Source organism: Trifolium pratense, linkage group LG2 (assembly GCF_020283565.1).
Source record: "Trifolium pratense cultivar HEN17-A07 linkage group LG2, ARS_RC_1.1, whole genome shotgun sequence".
Taxonomy (NCBI): domain Eukaryota; kingdom Viridiplantae; phylum Streptophyta; class Magnoliopsida; order Fabales; family Fabaceae; genus Trifolium; species Trifolium pratense.
Window position 1 is genome coordinate 56,079,803 of NC_060060.1, and position 7,075 is coordinate 56,086,877.

Sequence of the window (7,075 nt, forward strand, 5' to 3'; positions counted from 1 at the left end):
AATGAGATCGAACTTAAAACTTCATGTATACTATCTTTACTTCTTATCACTAAAACAAATCTAGTTACAGGGACGGATCCAGGAATCTATAAAACGGGGGGCCGGAATAACTAAATAATAAATATTAAATAAATAATAATTATAATAGTATTTAAATATACTCGATAAAAAATACATCACATTATTTATCTAAATTGTACACGACATTGCTATATATCATAAAATTCATCAACAACTGAATTTGTATTAAATTTTTTAGCAATTCTTCTCTCGGTGTAAGTAATCACATAATTAGTTTGAAATTCATTTTCTAACTTGTTTCTCAACCTATTTTTCACAATCTTCATAGCTGAAAATAATCTCTCACTTGTAGCAAACAATCAAAACTAACTTAATTGAATTTGGACTTTAGTAGTGTATAATATATATTATCAAAATATTTTAAAATAAATTATTACAATTACTATGTTGTGGGTACATGTTTTGCACCAAACAGTAGTTACTAATCTTTAAACACATCTCTCAAATATCAATTTATGTGTACATATGTATCAAGAACAAATATATGGAAGAAAAAAAAAATACGACAAGAGGGGGGGCCTCAGCCCCTACTTGCCCCCCTTATGTTCGTCCCTGCCTAGTTAGTTTGGCAGAGAACTTTTTTTATTAAAAAGTAGTACGTAGCTTGTTAGTTTTTTTTTATAAGCAAAAAATGAATTATAAGGAGTACAAGGGATATTCAACTCTTACAATTCAGAATAGATCATTTTAAATGCGTTGAAAACAATCTAAAGGATTATTACACCATTCAGAGAAAGCTAAATTAACATTGTTCCCTGTTTGGCCTATAAACCAAAACCAAGAAAAATAAACAACTTGTTCCACTAAAGATGATATATTGACACAGTCTCCTCTAAAAATAATGTTATTACACGTACACCAAATACTTCACGTCGTCGCCAACCAAATTATATGACGAATTCGCTTGCTATGATTGCCTTTTGCTAATTCACCAAACAAAGAGAAATGGCTTGTAACGTTCTCAAAAGGGATGACATTAGTGCCCAACCAAACAAATAATTTCTGCCAAATTTGTGAAGTAATGCAGCAAGTGAAAAAAATGTGTTGTATGTCCTCTATCTCTTTGAAGCAAAATACGCAACTTCTCTTATGATTATTTGTGATAATACCTTTGCAAAATAAAGCCTCTCGGATTGGTAATTTTTCAAGTAACAACCGCCAACCGAAAACACTATAACTTTTGATCAAACATTTTTCTTCCATAATCTTTTCAATGCTACGTATGTGTATCCAGAACAGCTTGTTAGTTATTACTAGATTCCAAGCTGGAGATATTAATGCAGAACAGCTTGTTAGTTATCCAGAACAGGAAAATATCATCCAAGTTGGAAGAAAATCAAATCAAGGTTATCAATAATTAATGTGTTATCTTAACCCATATGGTTTGGTAATGAAGGTTTGGAACGTTAGAGTGTAACATCTTTTTTTTAAGCAAGAGTGTAATATTGAAAGGTTTGGTAATTAACGTGTTATTTTCGGTCCTACTTTTATATAGAGTTTTTGTTTTCGTCCCTATATTTTAAAATCACTCGTTTTTGTTCTCAATTAATTGTCAGTTTTGGTTTTAGTCTCAGATGTTAAGTCAATTAACAGTTGACTAACAAAAGTCTACGTGGCTATGCCACGTTGGATTCTGTTGACAATTAATTGGGGACAAAAACGAGTGATTTTAAAATATAGGGACGAAAATCAAAACTCAATATAAAAGTAGGAACGGAAAACATATTTTACCCTTTTAGGTTTTAAACCTTTCAATATTTCAATATTATTTTTTATATTAGATCAGTTCTTAAAATAGTTTTTTTTCTTCAGAAACTAAAATGAATTATATTAAAACCAACACTGGATCCTCCCTAGCACGAGGTGTGCCAGAAAAAGATCTAAAAGATTTACAAACAGTATGTATACAAAGTTTTAATCGATGCCCAGACAAGAAAAAGGACTCGGTTCTTAAAATAGTTCTTAATAATGTGAACCGAAACATATCATTTGGAAGAAATCAAATCAAGGTACTAATCAATAATTAATGTGTTATCTTAACCCATATGATTCGCTGACGAAAGCAAGAGTGTAACATCTCATAATTAATGACAGAATTCATGGTTCTAAAAAATTTAAATGTTAATTTGCATCCTCCTAAGCCCACTGTTCTTAAAGAAGTCTTTTGGCAGCCTTCATTGGAGCATTGGGTGAAGTGTAACACAGATGGGGCCTCTAACTCTTTTACCTCATCTTGTGATGGCATTTTTAGAAATCACAATGCAGATTTTTTATGTTGTTTTGCAGAGAATACAGGTTTGAAATCAGCATTCATGGCGGAGATCTGTGGTGCTATGAGAGCAATAGAACTAGCTAATTGTAGGAATTGGAAAAATATTTGGCTTGAGTCAGATTCTACTCTTGTTGTCATGGCTTTTAATTCATCTGTATTAGTTCCTTGGGAGCTAAGTAATAGATGGAGGAATTGTCTCAGAATCACTAGAAGCATGAATTTTGTGGTCTCCCATGTGTATAGGGAGGGTAACCATTGTGCAGATGGTTTGGCAAACATTGGTCTTACTATTGATAGGTTTACTATATGGAATGAGCTTCCTCAACAAATTAGTGGTTTTTTTGTTGATAATAGTTTGGGTAAGCCTAGTTTCAGGCTTATCCGTGTGTAACGAGGTTTTGGCCTAGTCCCCCTCCTTCTTTTGTTTCTCTCTCTCTCTCTCTCTCTCTCTCTCTCTCTCTATATATATATATATATATATATATATATATATATATATATATATATATATATATATATATAGGCGGTAGCACTTTGCTACTCCTCTTTTGGGAAAAAAAAAGTGTAACATCTCATAAAACTTTAGGTTTTAAACCTTTCAATATTGCGTCAAAAAAATAAAATAAAAAACCTTTCAATATTACATTATTTTTTATATTAGATCAGTTCATAGAATTGTATAGAATAAAATTATCAACAAAAAAATCATATAGAATAAAAGTTCTAATTTTAAATGGGCTTAAATGCAGTTTTAACTCTTTAAATTTTACAATTTTGTAATTTTGGCCTCAAGTTTCAATTGCTTAATTTTAATCCTTTAAATTTCACAATTGTTTGATTTTAACCCCCAAAGTTTACTATCTTTTGCATTTGATAGCTCCCCGTTGATTTTTTTTTGACTAAAAATTTTATGTGACAATTTAAAATTAAAAAAAATATTTTTAAAATAAATAAAAAATGTTTCTAAAATTAAAAATATGTTTTAAAGTAAAAAAATACTTTAATAAGATAAAAATATTTGCTTAAAAAAAATGTACTAAAATTTGTTTTTTTAATAAAAGGTTTAATAATTACTTGTTTTAAAAAATAATTCTTAAAAAAATTTGTAAACAATTTCTTTATAACAATATTATTTTATAAGTTCTTTTTAAAAAAACAAATTTTCATTTATTTTTTTAATATTTAAAATGTCACATAAGCATCAACCAAAAATAAAATAAAAAATGTCACATAAGCAAATTTTAGTTAAAAAAGTCAACGGAGGCTATCAAATCCAAAAGGGGGTAAACTTTGGGCTAAAATCGAACAATTGAAATTTGTGAAGCTTAAATCGAGTAATTTTAAAATTTGAATGCCAAAATCGAACAATTATAAAACTTGAGGGGTCAGAATTGCACTTAAACCTTTTAAATAAACTTCTTACTAATAAATAGTGAAATTGATGTTCTTCGAATTAGTCAATAAATTAGATGCCTAATCTTAAAAAAAAAAAAAATGTGTTACTTCAATTACTGATACCTAATCTTAATATTGAAAGTCTCCACACAAACAAACAATTATCAACATCCTTCTCTCCTTCATTTCTTATCTTCTTTCATCATGCAAAAGCAAGTTAACTAAACACAACGATAACAATATCATAACTCCACCATGGCCTCAACCACCAAACCAATCCTTCCATGGAAAGATCGCTTCTCCATGTCTATCCTTGATATTTTCCTCTCCCTCTCTCACCGCTCTCCAAACGCCGCCTCCTCTACTTCATTGATAGGAAAATTTCTCCTAACCCCAACTTTGTTGATGGAGTGTCTTCCTCCGATGTCATCGTGGATCCAACACACAATCTTTGGTTTCGCCTTTTTATCCCTTCCTCAAGCTTAGTTGACATTGGTGCATCCCTCCCTGTGTTTGTGTTTTTCCACGGTGGGGGCTTCGCATTGATGTCTTTATCTTCTATCCAATACGATGCTATATGCCGCATATTTTATCGTTCATTTCCCGCAATTATTGTATTAGTTAATTATCGTCTTGCCCCTGAACATCGTTTTCCATCCCAATATGATGACGGTTTGGAAATTCTTAAATTCCTTGACAAAAACGACAACATTTTGGGAAAGTTTGCTGACATCACCAAATGTTTTTGTCGGGTGATGGTGCCGGTGGAAATCTTGCCCATCACGTGGCAGTTCGGGTTTCCTCAGAAAATCTCCAAAATTTAAAGGTTATCGGATTGGTTTCAATACAACCCTTTTTTGGAGGAGAGGAGCAAACTAAATCTGATATTCGATTGAAACGGGTCCCCGTTGTTTCTATGGATAAAATTGATTGGTACTAGAAGATGTTTTTGCCAGAAGGGTTGAATCGAGACCATGAAGTAGTTAATGTTAGTGGGCTTAATGCAATTGATATTTCGATTGTGGATTATCCAAATACCCTCTTGTGTGTGGTGGATTTGACCCGTTAGTAGATTGGCAAAAGAAATATTACGAGTGGTTGAGAAAATTCGGAAAAGAAGTGGAATTAATTGAATATCCAATTCATGCTTTATATTGTTTTCCAGATTTACCAGAGACATCCCATTTTATTTCTAAAGTTAAGAGTTTCATGATTAAACAAATGATTGAGAACGGATGGAAGACTAATTCTTAACAACGCAACACAACTCATAATTTTTTGGACGCATAATATTTATTGTTTTGGTTATGGACAACACGTACAAAACAACTCATAATTGTTTTGGTACATGAGACATACCATTTTATTTCTAAAGTTAAGAGTTTCATGACTAAATATGAATTAAGGGTTTAAATAATTTGAAAAAATAATCGTCAATTGTGTTGTTGTTTAAATATACTTCATTTTCTTTTTTGACGCACAAATAGATAGTATATACTTTTTTTTTGAAAATAAATAGATAGTATATACTTATTTGTCTATAAATTGTAAGAAAGCGAGAGAAAATAAAATTAAATGTAATATGTTAATTTTTGTAATAAAAAAAAGGGTAAATGATCATTTACCCCCTGCAAAATAAACAAATTTTTGTTTACCCCCTATGCAGATTTTTTTTCTGTTTACCTCCCTGCAAAAAATAGATTCACTCATTTTGCCCCCTGTGTGTACAGAAGGACATGTGATTGTGCAAATTTGCTGACGTGGCTTGTACACGTGGAAAAAAACATTTATATTTATTTTTAAATTCCACGTCAGATAATATTTTTTTCAAAAAAAAAATTAAAATTTTTTTTCCTACAAAATTAATAAAACGAATTTTTTTTCCAAAATAAAAAGAAAATCCTACAAATAAAATTTTTTTCCCTACAAAATTTTAAAAAATTCCTACAAATAGTTTTTTTCGTACAAAATTATTATTTTTTTTCCTAAAATAAAAAAACGAATTTTCATATTTTTCTCCCAAATAAAGTTTATTTTCAAAATAAAGATATTAAAAAATTATTTTCAAATCTTTTTGATTTAAAAAAAACAGAATCTTCGCCGGTTTGCTTCCACCGTCGTGATCATATTCGTCGTCGTCTTCTTCAATCACCGGAATCGTCTTCTACTTCGTTATTGTCTTCTGCTTCCTTCTATTTTTCTAGTTCTAGGACAAATGATTTTGGTATAAGAGGAAAATACGAATAAAACTTCTTTTTCTATTTTTTTTAATTCAAAGAGATTAACAAAAAAATAATGTTTTGTTTTTAAAAAATAAAGATCATGTTTTTTTAATTCAAAAAGATTTGAAAATAAATCTTTAAAATTTTTATTTTGAAAATAAACTTTATTTTGGAGTAAATATTTATTTTGGGAGCAAAATAAGAAAATTCATTTTTTTTGTTGGAAATTTTTTAAAATTCTTTGTAGGAAAAAAAAATTACTTTTTTTGCAGGAAATTTTTAAAAAAATTTGTAGGAAAAAAAATTTATTTGTAGGATTTTTTTGAGAAAAAAAAAAGAAAATCCGTTTTTTTATTTTGTAGGAATTTTTTTAAAAAAATATATATATTATCTGACGTGGAATTTAAAAAATAAATATTAATTATTTTTTCCACGTGTACAAGCCATGTCAGCAGATTTGCACATTCACATGTCCTGCTATACACACGGGGGGCAAAATGAGTGAATCTATTTTTTACAGGGGGTAAACAGGAAAAAAAAAATCTGCATAGGGGGGTAAACGAAAATTTGCTTATTTTGCAAGGGGTAAATGATCATTTATCCAAAAAAATAAAATATTAATTAAGTTGTTTGTACGAATGCTTCCTATGTACGAATGCTTCCTATAAATAATGAAAAAATGAATATTACTCATAACATAGAGTCAAAGAATTTTTTTTTCTACCCTTACATTTGTCCCTTTATCCCAACATTTACAATTGAATGGACGTATATGCCCTCATATATAAGGTAAAACCGTAAATAAATAAAAAAACACATTTTCTACCCACTTCAGAAAAAGTGTTCCGGTGTGAGAAAAGGAAAAAAAGAGAGTGAGTGTTGAAATGCATACCATAACACTTTATACGAAAGTGTTCCGGTAACATCTTCATACCGGAAAACTGATATGAAAGTGTTCCGATAACAATTTCAAACCGGAACACTCATTTGAAAGTGTTCTGGTATGCTTTTTAGTTTTTTTAAATTAATTTGGATGTCGGAACACTCCAACCCAACTATTTGAAAGTTCAGGAAACACAAGAAATAGGGGGTTTGAATTGGGTTT

General features: G+C 29.8%; 1 pseudogene; it reads left to right on the forward strand.

Annotated features, from left to right (window-relative positions):
* The first annotated feature begins 3,797 nt into the window (after nt 1-3,797).
* On the forward strand, nt 3,798-5,085 carry LOC123908689 (annotated as a pseudogene).
* The last annotated feature ends 1,990 nt before the right edge of the window (nt 5,086-7,075 follow it).